At 45.2% G+C, this 13,185-nt stretch overlaps 3 non-coding genes across 3 annotated transcripts; all 3 read left to right on the top strand.

Moving 5' to 3' along the window:
• Window positions 1-279: 279 nt before the first annotated feature.
• trnaq-cug (transfer RNA glutamine (anticodon CUG)) lies at window positions 280-351 on the top strand. The gene has a single exon. It is a non-coding gene; the product is annotated as a tRNA-Gln (tRNA).
• Window positions 352-8,016: 7,665 nt separating this feature from the next.
• Window positions 8,017-8,089, top strand: trnaf-gaa (transfer RNA phenylalanine (anticodon GAA)). Its single transcript has one exon. It is a non-coding gene; the product is annotated as a tRNA-Phe (tRNA).
• Window positions 8,090-8,492: 403 nt separating this feature from the next.
• On the top strand, window positions 8,493-8,564 carry trnaq-cug (transfer RNA glutamine (anticodon CUG)). The gene has a single exon. It is a non-coding gene; the product is annotated as a tRNA-Gln (tRNA).
• Window positions 8,565-13,185: the final 4,621 nt, after the last annotated feature.

Raw genomic sequence — 13,185 nt, 5'->3', positions numbered from 1 at the left:
TGAATCCAGCGATCCGAGTTCAAATCTCGGTGGAACCTTTTTAGGTTCTTTGCGGAAGGGAGGGAAAAAACAGAGGTGATGCGCAACTGCTGACGTGGCGGTGAAATTGGCACTCTCAATTCCGAGTCGGAATTGGGGAAACATGGGCTTAAAAAGCAAAGGCTTCATCTGCTTCTTGCTATCGTGCTTCTGGACTCAATGACTTAAATCCTTGCTATCGTGCTTCTGGACTCAATGACTTAAATCCTGCTGCTCATGGGAAAAGTTGACACAGGCCAAGGTTCCATGGTGTAATGGTTAGCACTCTGGGCTCTGAATCCAGCGATCCGAGTTCAAATCTCGGTGGGACCTGCTTTTGCCAGGAATGTGTGCAGTACCTCGTTTGAAAAAACTTTTTCGGCAGCACTGAGCCGCAAGAGCTCATCTAGGTAGTGCCTCTTGAAGGGGGGCGTAAAAAGGATGGACAGCACTGGAGAATGCAGGCATCGATCCCACTACCTCTCGCTTGCGCCAACTGCTTCCTACCGATTGACACAAAGTAAGCCCAAAGTAAGCCCACGTGAGCCAATCGTGTTTCTCTGCTGTGGCTTACTTTTGACCAATCGGCGACCGCTATTATTAGGCATAGGCAAGGCAAAGCAAGTTTATTTATATAGCACATTTCATACACAATGGTAATTCAAAGCGCTTTACATAGAAGAAATTAAAATAATCAAAAGAAATCAGAATAATTAAAACAGTTTGGAATAAAAGATAAAATACAGAAATAATCAAATGAAATCAGAATAATTAAAACATAAAATAAAATACAGTGCAAACAGTCGGACGAACAGTGGCACAGTGCTCATTCAGTAAATGCACAGTTAAACAGATGTGTTTTGAGTCTGGATTTGAATGTGACTACTGTAGGAGCACATCTGATCTCTTCTGGAAGCTGGTTCCAGCTGCGGCTGGCATAGTAGCTAAAAGCAGACTCGCCATGCTTAGAGTGAACCCTTGGTATTTCTAGCCGATGTGATCCTAATGATCTGAGTGATCTGTTGGGTTTATATTCACTGAGCATATCTGGAATGTATTGAGGTCCTAGGCCATTGAATGATTTATATACCAGTAATAATACTTTAAAATCAATCCTAAATGTAACTGGCAGCCAGTGTAAAGACCTGAGGACTGGTGTGATGTGTTCATATTTTCTGGTTCTGCTCAGAATCCTAGCAGCAGCGTTATGTATGAGCTGCAACTGTCTTATGGTCTTTTTGGGAAGGCCAGTGAGAAGTCCATTGCAATAATCCACCCTACTGGTGATGAAAGCATGCACAAGTTTTTCTAAGTCTTGACTGGAAACAAAGCATCTAATTCTTGCAATATTTTTCAGGTGATAATATGCTGATTTAGTTATTGCTTTGACATGACTACTGAAACTAAGGTCTGACTCTAGAGACACACCCAGATTCCTGACTTGATTTTTAGTTGTTTGACCCCTAGACTGAAGGTATGCGTTCACCTTGAGAACTTCATCTTTGTTTCCAAACGCAATGACTTCAGTTTTGTCTTTGTTTAACTGAAGAACGTTTTGGCACATCCATTGATGTTTACTTCATCAATGCATTGGCAAAGGGAGTCAATGGGGCTGTAATCATTAGGCGATAGGGATAAGTAGAGCTGTGTGTCGTCTGCATAGCTATGGTAAGCGATTTGGTTCTTTCTCATTATTTGGCTCATTGGGAGCATGTACAGGTTGAATAGGAGTGGCGCAAGAATTGAGCCTTGAGGGATCAATGTCATGGATGTCCACTCAGACTTATGGTCTCCTATACTCACATAATAACCTCTGCCTCCTAAGTATGACCTGAACCATTTTAGGACTATCCCAGAAAGCCCGACCCAGTTTTCCAGCCTGTCAAGAAGTATTTTGTGATCGACAGTGTCAAATGCAGCACTGAGGTCGAGTAGTACCAGCACTGATAATTTGCCTGTATCAGTATTTAAGCAAATATCATTTATTATCTTTATGAGCGCGGCCTCTGTACTGTGGTGCGGTCGGAAACCAGATTGAAAATGGTCAAAGTATCCATTCGAGCTTAAGAATTTGTTCAGCTGATTGAAGACAACTTTTTCAATGATCTTGCCTATGAAAGGAAGATTTGATATCGGTCTATAGTTGTTTAATATGGTCTTATCCAGATTGCTCTTTTTCAGGAGGGGCTTGACGACAGCAGTTTTCAGGGAGGTCGGAAAACTCCCAGAGAGAAGTGAGGCATTTACCACTTCCAGGAGATCTGCTTCTAAGCTGTGTAACACATTTTTGAAAAAAGATGTGGGAAGTGCGTCAAGGGCGCAGGTTGATGTTTTTAGTTGCTGTACGGTTTCTTCCAAAATTTTGCCATCAATTTCTTCGAAATCAGACATAGTGGCTACTTTCTCGTGCTGTTGTCTGATCTGCCTGACCCCAGCGCAACTCAAGGATGAGCTGATCACCTTTCTGATATTATTGATTTTCTCAGAGAAGAAAGAAGTAAACTCACTGCACTTTCTCACTGAGAGCATTTCACTGGGAATCTGGCTTGGGGGGGTTGTCAGTCTCTCTACAGTAGCAAAAAGAGTGCGCGTGTTGTTTATATTGCTGTTTATAATATTCGAGAAAAAAGTCTGTCTAGCTTTGCTTAGTTCCTTATTGAAAGCATGGATGCTGTCTTTGTAGATGTTATAATGGACTACAAGTTTTGTCTTCCGCCACATGCGCTCTGCTTTTCTGCATTGTCTTTTCATATTTTGCACTGCTGTTGAGTTTCTCCAAGGTGCTTTTTGTCTGCCACTCTTCTTCCTGACTTTCACAGGAGCAATATCATCAATTACACTCTTAACTTTTGAGTTAAAAGAATCAAGGAGAAAATCAACAGAGTCAGCAGATATGCTTGGTGTTAAAGATATAGCCTTCATAAATAGTACACTAGTGTTCTCATTTAAGCATCTCTTCTTGACAGACACAGATCTAGCTTCAATGGCAGGAGAGATCAATATATCAAAGAAAATACAAAAATGATCAGACAGTGCTACATCCTTAATAACAATTGATGAAATGTTTAGACCCTTACTGATAAGTAAATCTAGAGTGTGTCCATGATTATATGTGGGTCCATGAACATGCTGAGTCAGATCAAAAGTTTTTAAAACAGTTTTTTGGGCGAGCTGGGCCCGCAGGCTTTGGTGGTTGTGGGGCCTGGCGTTTTTTGGTTGGTATCTGGGGGCTCGCAGCAAAAGAGTGGGATAGTCTAGTTCCAGCATGCACCAGTTGTTCCATTTTCTCTGAGAAGCACAGAAGTGGAGATGCTGGAGAGAGTGATAATGTTTCCGGTGAGAGGGATTTTTGCTCTGGTGTTATTGGAGGCTGTAATATGCTGTCCTGGTTTCCCTGGCTGTTTTCCAGAAAGTCGTCTATGGGTGCTATATCTTGGAGCAGTGCTGGTATGTCACAGTCTGTCTGTGGTGAGCTCTGTGGGCAGGGCTCAGCTGAGATTGTGTCCGTGAGCAGAGGTTGTTGTGGCTGAGTGGTGTTATCACTGTCCTTGTGTGATGTGTCAACCGCATGCCCATGCAGGTGCTGAAGTGAAATCCTGTGGTCATTCATACTGTATCCAGGTGTGTGTGTGCCATTCAGGTTGAGTGGATTGGCACACATTGCAGAAGGATGACGGAGGGAGAAGTAGATATTGTCCTTTAGCACTCTTGAACCAAGTTTGTTTGGGTGGTGGCCATCCTGTTGAAACAGTTGCCTCTGACTCCAGAAAAGATTGAAGTTGTCAATAAAGTTCACTCCTTTTATATTGCAGGTTTTTTGCAGCCATGTATTAAGCCCAAGCAACCGTGAAAACCGTTTGTTCCTCTTGCTGGGAGTGGTCCACTGATGTATGTTTGAACTTTCAGTCTTTTAAGTGTTTCAAAAAGTTCATTGAAATCCTTTTTAAGAAGTTCCGACTGCTCTTTATGAATATCATTCTTCCCCACATGAATGATGAGTCGATTTGCAGTCTTATGTTTCATCAGAATTTTCTGAAGTTCCCTGTTTACATCAGAAGTTGTTGCTTGTGGAAGGCAGCACGTTGTTGTATCCCTGCTATTAATGTTTCTGATTACGGAGTCGCCCACTATCAGAGTCCTGGGCTCGGCTGCACTGTGAGCTGAGTGCCGCTGTCTGCTCGACCTTGAGCCCCAGTTAGCATCAGTGTTAGCTACTGGCTGATTCTGTCTGTGTGCGATCACATTCATCAAATTTGGGGATTCCTCATTCATTAATACTTCAAATCTGTTCTCAAGATGTATAGGCGGTGGTAGGAGACCAGTGTTTGCAGTCCTTGTCAGAGCCGTATCTGGGGTAGAGGATGCTACTGCAGTAATATGTGATGCTCGTGACAATCTGATGTCTCGAGTGCCTTTGGGTCTCGCACCCTGTTTGTGCCATCGATTAGTAAAACGATCGGCTTGTTTCTCTACACTCAGTATGGCCGGTTGAGAAGCACTAGATTCATGGGACTCACCGGCTGTATGCTGAGGACGTCCATGACGAAACTCGTTTGTGTGTTCCGTCTGGTTTGGTGGTCCCGCAATTAACTTTGTTTCAAGAATTGCAATCCTTTGTAAAAGTCTGTGGCAGTTGGAGCAGCAAGTAGACTCCAGAGGAGGCATTTTCTTATCCTTATGAATGTAGGCAGTTGTGTTTTCTCTTCCCCGGAATGTAAGCTTTCAGTGGGAGGCTGGTCGAATAAAATAATTCTGCTTTTTTTTTGTAGTAATCCAAGCGTTTGAGCACTGTGCTGATTTGCTGAAGTTAAAATTAGGTGATAAAAGGAGACAAAATATAGAAATATAAAAGCGATAGAGCAAAGCGCGGAGCAGTAAGCGAGAGCGTCCGAACAGTAGCTGAGCAGGAAGTAGTCGTCATCAGTAGTAATTATCGTCATCTTTGCAACAGGTAAGTCTATTCTTCACGACTGTATAATCGATCATTATTTATTCATAAACAGTGTTTGTTTTTACACAATTAAACATGCCAATAAAGCTAGCTGGCGTGTAATAGCACATGTTTTCTTCTGTACATGTGAACCTGCAACTTTACCATGATACATGATACATGGCATGAAACCAGCAAGATTGTACCAAGAAGTGTTATTGATTTTCTTATTAATAAGTTCATCACACTATTTACAATTTGTACACAAGGCAATTCAAAGTGATTCACAGTTGTATAAAAACAATAATGCTTATGCTCATAATAATAATAATCATTAATTATTATAATATTATAATAATTAATTACATAAAAAATAAATGCTGTAGTAAAATACTTTCAGTTGGAATATGACAGCTATGTAACGTTCTGTTTATGCCTGTGTCCTTTCAGATTATGTATGCATACCCGGTTTTACGAAGAACCTCTGAGGGTCGACTCCTTATGGGGCCAACTGAGGAGGCCAATAGGAGGAAGATCGTGTTGGCAGGGAGGGCCAGGTGTAAGGAGGAGGTCCTGGCTGAGGCCACTGCCTTTGTGAGGCAGAATGGAGGGAATCCTGGAGACCAGTTCCTGGTTCTGGCTCACTGCAAGATCCAATTTGGGAAACACCAGGGTCAGAGGTTCCTGTGGCTGCTGGAGAACTCACTGGGGTATGCCTGCTATCTGGTCAGCAGCATTTTGGGGGAGGAGGAGAGGGACAACCCGCTGTCTGACAACAAACACCTGTTCCTCAGATACACCTCGCAGATCAGGGAGGTAGGCGAGGCTGTGGAGGTGTGTCATATAAAACAGGCCATGCTGCAGGAGGCCCAGAGGACAGGAGACTCTGGATGTCTGATGGTGGAGTTTGGGGATTTTAAGGGTAGGTCAATGAAGGAGGTGTATGAGGACCCAAGCAAGGAGGCCCAGGCTATTATCATCACCTACCTGAAGAAGGCAAAGGCCGGGCCTAACACCAATATGGCCCTTTTCAAAGCATACGTGCTGAAGAGGCAGGCTCCAGCCCACGTGCCCACCACCACTGTGCCCACTGCATCTGTCCTCACTGCTGCTGTGCCCACTGCCACTGTGTCTGTTCCTCCTCCACCTACTGCCACTAAGAACAGGCCACTGCTGGCGACCAATGTGAAGGCCCTGTTGGCGTGGGGGAAGCATTTATCTGCTTCACAGCTGGCACAAAAGATTTTGTCTCCAGCCAAACCCTGTAAGTGATTTGCAAGCTTTAAAATAATTACAGTATATATTATGCAGTATATATGTCTAACGAAAATACGTGTTCAACAGCTGCAGGACCACGTGTACCACCTGCGTCTGAGTCCGCAGTCCGGAGACAGCTCTTTACATGTGGTGAGTATCACTTAACGCATACAAGTGTGTTGGTGACATGTGCTTAGTGTTTTATGTTATTTTACAGACTCTGCTGCTACGGATTTTTTTGAGGAGGAAGATGACCTGGAGATGGCAACTGTAGCCTCGCAAGCTGAGGAACAACTTCCTCAAGGTATGTAAATCTTAAACAATATTTTACAAACAATTACAAATAAAACAAAACAGTATTTTTTAAATGACATATTATTTTATTTCACAACACAGAGGAATGGCACTTCTCAGGTGTCAATCTACATTCACTCTTTGAGTGAACATCCTCAAAGGAAAAAAGATAATTTAAAGGTGTATGTAAAAGGTTTTATTTAATTTTTTATCGTAATCACTGACTAAAGCTCATTCTTGTCATCTCACACTTCCCCCACTCCCCTTGGAATAAGTGGCTGTTGTAGTGTTTGGTCTGCTTCGCTTCACACTTGGCTGATCCCATCTTTTTTTCTTCTTGTATTTCTTCTAATGGTGCTTGGATGAAAAACAGGATGATTTTCACTGCTTCCTTCCATCTTTTCATCATCATGTCATCTCTCTACTAATCGTACATGCTTTGCAGTAAACCTTGTAATCGCAGTAGCTGTCCAGCAGAGCTGAGAAAGTCATGCAGTGAAAGTCTAAAACAATAAGATAATTTTGTTGTGTTTTTTTACGCTCCAGCCACTGCAGGCTCGAGAGGCCCTGCTCCTGCCCCGGCTCGTGCTACTGCCCCTGCTCCTGCCCCTTATCCTGCTCCTCCAGCATTGTGGACCCCTGGCCAGGTGTCCCAGTCGCCTGCAGAGCTTCCTGTCCACTGGAAAGAGCAACTCCAATCTTTCCAGCAAGGCCTTCAACCCCTGTCCCTCTGCACCAGGACCATCCTCACTACAGCCACCCACAGGACTGCAGCGCCCTGCCCAGCCTCCTCTGCAGTCTCCTCCTCTGCGGCCTGCCCAGCCTCCTCTGCAGTCTCCTCCTCTGCGCCCTGCCCAGCCCCTCTGCAGTCTCCTCCTCTGCGCCCTGCTCAGCCTCCTCTGCAGTCTCCTCCACAGCCTTCTGTCCAGCCAAGTGCTGCCTCTGCTCCTGCAACATCAACTGGGTCCAGTGTTGCAGACCAGGCTCCTGTAAGTAAGCTTCTCATTATTCGTGTGCAGGTCCTGCAGCGTGATTTCCAATGACCACAAAAAAAGATGCCGCATTTCCTCTGTGCTGGAAACTTTGCACTGGCTACCTTTTAATAGTAGATTTAATCAAAAAATTGCGCTTTAAGCCATGGAAGCTGAAATGTTTGCGGCCCGGCAGCAGCAGGGAGGATGTATGTTTCGGCTCGTTGGTCTAGGGGTATGATTCTCGCTTAGGGTGTGAGAGGTCCCGGGCTCAAATCCCAGACGAGCCCATTATTAGGCTTTGCTTTTAATCTCTTCAGCCTGATTAGGGCAACCAGGATATTTGTGAGAAATTGGGGATAAAATGTGCCAGAGAGAGGCCGGTTAGCTCAGTTGCTTAGAGCGTGGTGCTAATAACGCCAAGGTGGCGGGTTTTCATCCCCGTACGGGCCACTCATTTTCTCTCTGGGACCTTCGCTCTGCTCTTCTCGAAAATGACGGGCGGTCTCCCAGACATCCCTGCTGGCTAAACCATACAAGTATCTGGCCGAAATAGCTCAGTTGGGAGAGCGTTAGACTGAAGATCTAAAGGTCCCTGGTTCAATACCGGGTTTCGGCAGAGGAACCATGTCCGCCTCTTTTAGTCTACCTGATTCCACCTAGCCTCATCGCTATCTGCCTCTCAGACAGCCAGCTAGCAGAGTGTGTTGGTTCCATGGTGTAATGATTAGCACTCTGGGCTTTGAATCCAGAAGTCTGAATTCCAATCTCGGTGGAACCTTTTTAGGTTCTTTGCGGAAGGGAGGGAAGAAACAGAGGTGATGCGCAACTGCTGACGTGGCGGTGAAATTGGCACTCTCAAACCGAGTCGGAATTGGGGAAACATGGGCTTAAAAAGCAAAGGCTTCATTTGCTCCTTGCTATCGTGCTTCTGGACTCAATGACTTAAATCCTTGATATCGTGCTTCTGGACTCAATGACTTAAATCTCTGCTGCTCATTAGAAAAGTTGACACACGCCAAGGTTCCATCGTGTAATGGTTAGCACTCTGGGCTCTGAATCCAGCGATCCGAGTTCAAATCTCGGTGGGACCTGCTTTTGCCAGGAATGTGTGCAGTACCTCGTTCGAAAAAACTTTTTCGGCAGCACTGAGCCGCAAGAGCTCATCTAGGTAGTGCCCCTTGAAGTGGGGCGTAAAAAGGATGGACAGCACTGGAGAATGCAGGCATCGATCCCACTACCTCTCGCTTGCGCCTACTGCTTCCTACCGATTGAGCCAAAGTAAGCCCAAAGTAAGCCCACGTGAGCCAATTGTGTTTCTCTGCTGTGGCTTACTTTTGACCAATCGCATTCTCTCCTGTGGCTTACTTTTGACCAATCGTGTTTCTCTCCTGTGGCTTACTTTTGACCAATCGCCTTTCTCTCCTGTGGCTTACTTTTGACCAATCGCGTTTCTCTCCTGGCTCTGCTCCTGTGGCTTACTTTTGACCAATCGGCGACCGCTGTTATTATCGTCATCTTTGCAATCTTTGCAACAGGTAAGTCTATTCTTCACGACTCTATAATCGATCATTATTTATTCATAAACAGTGTTTGTTTTTAGACAATTAAACATGGCAATAAAGCCAGCTAGCGTGTAATAGCACACGTTTTCTTCTGTACATGTGAACCTGCAAGTTTACCATGATATACAGTAAAAAAAATTGTCACTACTGTCAAGATAATTAGCCGACCACTAATTAAGCTATATCCTCCTTAAACCATTTTTTTGTTGTTGTTAATTTAGTATTTTTTGTGTCATTCATTACATTATTTTGAGCACAAGAAGATTTTTACTAAAACCTTTAAAAAAAAAAGTTTAATTCATATATGTTATACTATACTATGTTATACACCAGTATACATATTTATGTTATCTTTTTAAATACTATGTTATACATATTTAAAAAGACATGAATAGGCAAAAACAAGTGTTTTTTTGTTTCAACAAATGATTCTCAACTATGTTATAAAAGATATACCAAAACGATTTGATATACCATTTTAAGTTTTAGATCTGTTTGATGATCATATTATTATGAATTGTCATAAACGCCTTTATGCTATATTTGGTGTTTCTTAGTAATCTCTGCCACAAAAGCTAAACAAAACAAAACGATTTAAGCATGGCATGATACCAGCAAGATTGTACCAAGAAGTGTAATTTATTTTCTTATTAATTAGTTCATCACACTATTTACAATTTGTACACAAGGCAATTCAAAGTGATTCACAGTTGTATAAAAAACAATAATGCTTATGCTCATAATAATAATAATCATTAATTATTATAATATTATAATAATTACTTACATAAAAAAAATGCTGTAGTAAAATACTTTCAGTTGGAATATGACAGCTATGTAACGTTCTGTTTATGCCTGTGTCCTTTCAGATTATGTATGCATACCCGGTTTTACGAAGAACCTCTGAGGGTCGACTCCTTATGGGGCCAACTGAGGAGGCCAATAGGAGGAAGATCGTGTTGGCAGGGAGGGCCAGGTGTAAAGAGGAGGTCTTGGCTGAGGCCACTGCCTTTGTGAGGCAGAATGGAGGGAATCCTGGAGACCAGTTCCTGGTTCTGTCTCACTGCAAGATCCAGTTTGGGAAACACCAGGGTCAGAGGTTCCTCAGGCTGCTGAAGAACTCACTGTGGTATGCCTGCTATCTGGTCAGCAGCATTTTGGGGGAGGAGGAGAGGGACAACCCGCTGTCGGACAACAAACACCTGTTCCTCAGATACACCTCGCAGATCAGGGAGGTAGGCGAGGCTGTAGAGGTGTATCAGAAAAAAACAGGCCATGCTGCAGGATGCCCACAGGACAGGAGACTCTTGGTGTCTGATGGTGGAGTTTGGGGATTTTAAGGGTAGGTCAATAAAGGAGGTGTATGAGGACCCAAGCAAGGAGGCCCAGGCTCTCATCACCTACCTGAAGAAGGCAAAGGCCGGGCCTAACACCAATATGGCCCTTTTCAAAGCATACGTGCTGAAGAGGCAGGCTCCAGCCCACGTGCCCACCGCCACTGTGCCCACTGCATCTGTCCTCACTGCTGCTGTGCCCACTGCCACTGTGTCTGTTCCTCCTCCACCTACTGCCACTAAGAACAGCCCACTGCTGGCGACCAATGTGAAGGCCCTGTTGGCGCGGGGGAAGCATTTATTTGCTTCACAGCTGGCACAAAAGATTTTGTCTCCAGCCAAACCCTGTAAGTGGGTAAGTTTTTTCTTTTTTCTCCAGCCACTGCAGGCTCGAGAGGCCCTCCTCCTGCCCCGGCTCGTGCTACTGCCCCTGCTCCTGCCCCTTATCCTGCTCCTCCAGCATTGTGGACCCCTGGCCAGGTGTCCCAGTCGCCTGCAGAGCTTCCTGTCCACTGGAAAGAGCAACTCCCATCTTTCCAGCAAGGCCTTCAACCCCTGTCCCTCTGCACCAGGACCATCCTCACTACAGCCACCCACAGGACTGCAGCGCCCTGCCCAGCCTCCTCTGCAGTCTCCTCCTCTGCGCCCTGCCCAGCCTCCTCTGCAGTCTCCTCCTCTGCGCCCTGCCCAGCCTCCTCTGCAGTCTCCTCCTCTGCGCCCTGCCCAGCCTCCTCTGCAGTCTCCTCCTCTGCGCCCTGTTCAGCCTCCTCTGCAGTCTCCTCCACAGCCTTCTGTCCAGCCAAGTGCTGCCTCTGCTCCTGCAACATCAACTGGGTCCAGTGTTGCAGACCAGGCTCCTGTAAGTAAGCTTCTCATTATTCGTGTGCAGGTGCTGCAGCGTGATTTCCAATGACCCCAAAAAAAGAGGCCGCATTTCCTCTGTGCTGGAAACTTTGCACTGGCTACCTTTTAATTGTAGATTTAATCAAAAAATTGCGCTTTAAGCCATGCAAGCTGAAATGTTTGCGGCTCGGCAGCAGCAGGGAGGATGTATGTTTCGGCTCATTGGTATAGGGGTATGATTCTCGCTTAGGGTGCGAGAGGTCCCTGGTTCAAATCCCGGATGAGCCCATTATTAGGCTTTGCTTTTAATCTCTTCAGCCTGATTAGTGCAACCAGGATATTTATATCCCGGGTTTCGGCAGAGGAACCACGTCCGCCTCTTTTAGTCTACCTGATTCCACCTAGCCTCATCGCTATCTGCCTCTCAGACAGCCAGCTATCAGGAAGTGTTGGTTCCATGGTGTAATGGTTAGCACTTTGGGCTTTGAATCCAGCGATCCAAGTTCCAATCTCGGTAGAACCTTTTTAGGTTCTTTGCGGAAGGGTGGGAAAAAGCAGAGGTGATGCGCAACTGCTGACGTGGCAGTGAAATTGGCAATCTCAAACAGAGTCGGAATTGGGGAAACATGGGCTTAAAAAGCAAAGGCTTCATTTGCTCCTTGCTATCGTGCTTTTGGACTCAATGACTTAAATCTCTGCTGCTCATGGGAAAAGTTGACACACGCCAAGGTTCCATGGTGTAATGGTTTGCACTCTTGGCTCTGAATCCAGCGATCCGAGTTCAAATCTCGGTGGGACTTGCTTTTGCCAGGAATGTGTGCAGTACCTCGTTCGAAAAAACATTTTCGGCAGCACTGAGCCGGAAGAGCTCATCTAGGTAGTGCCTCTTGAAAGGGGGCGTAAAAAGGAAGGACAGCACTGGAGAATGCAGGCATCGATCCCGCTACCTCTCGCATGCTAAGCGAGCGCTCTACCATTTGAGCTAATTCCCCTCGATGATGGAGAGGAGGTGTCCATCGCTCTCAAAGACAAAGACGAGGTGCGATCACTGGCTACCTTTTAATTGTAGATCCGAGTTCAAATCTCGGTGGGACCTGCATTTGCCAGGAATGTTTGCAGTACCTCGTTCGAAAAAACATTTTCGGCAGCACTGAGCCGTAAGAGCTCATCTAGGTAGTGCCCCTTGAAGGGGGGCGTAAAAAGGATGGACAGCACTGGAGAATGCAGGCATCGATCCCACTACCTCTCGCTTGCGCCTACTGCTTCCTACCGATTGAGCCAAAGTAAGCCCAAAGTAAGCCCACGTGAGCCAATCGTGTTTCTCTGCTGTGGCTTACTTTTGACCAATCGCGTTCTCTCCTGTGGCTTACTTTTGACCAATCGTTTTTCTCTCCTGTGGCTTACTTTTGACCAATCGCCTTTCTCTCCTGTGGCTTACTTTTGACCAATCGCGTTTCTCTCCTGGCTCTGCTCCTGTGGCTTACTTTTGACCAATCGGCGACCGCTATTATTATCGTCATCTTTGCAATCTTTGCAACAGGTAAGTCTATTCTTCACGACTGTATAATCGATCATTATTCATTCATAAACAGTGTTTGTTTTTGGACAATTAAACATGCCAATAAAGCTAGCTAGCGTGTAATAGCACACGTTTTATTCTGTACATGTGAACCTGCAACTTTACCATGATATACAGTAAAAAACATGCCACTACTGTCAAGATAATTAGCCGACCGCTAATTAAGCTATATCCTCCTTAAACCATTTTTTTGTTGTTGTTAATTTAGTATTTTTTTGTGTCATTCATTACATTATTATATACATTACTCCAGCCCACATGCCCACCACCACTGTGCCCACTGCATCTGTCCTCACTGATGCTGTGCCCACTGCCACTGTGTCTTTTCCTCCTCCACCTACTGCCACTAAGAACAGGCCACTGCTGGCGACCAATGTGTAGGCCCTGTTGGCGC

Source organism: Siphateles boraxobius, unplaced genomic scaffold (assembly GCF_051911475.1).
Source record: "Siphateles boraxobius isolate OS27281-9 unplaced genomic scaffold, OSU_SipBor_1 19, whole genome shotgun sequence".
Classification (NCBI taxonomy): Eukaryota; Metazoa; Chordata; class Actinopteri; order Cypriniformes; family Leuciscidae; genus Siphateles; species Siphateles boraxobius.
This window is presented reverse-complemented; position numbering and strand designations above follow the sequence as displayed.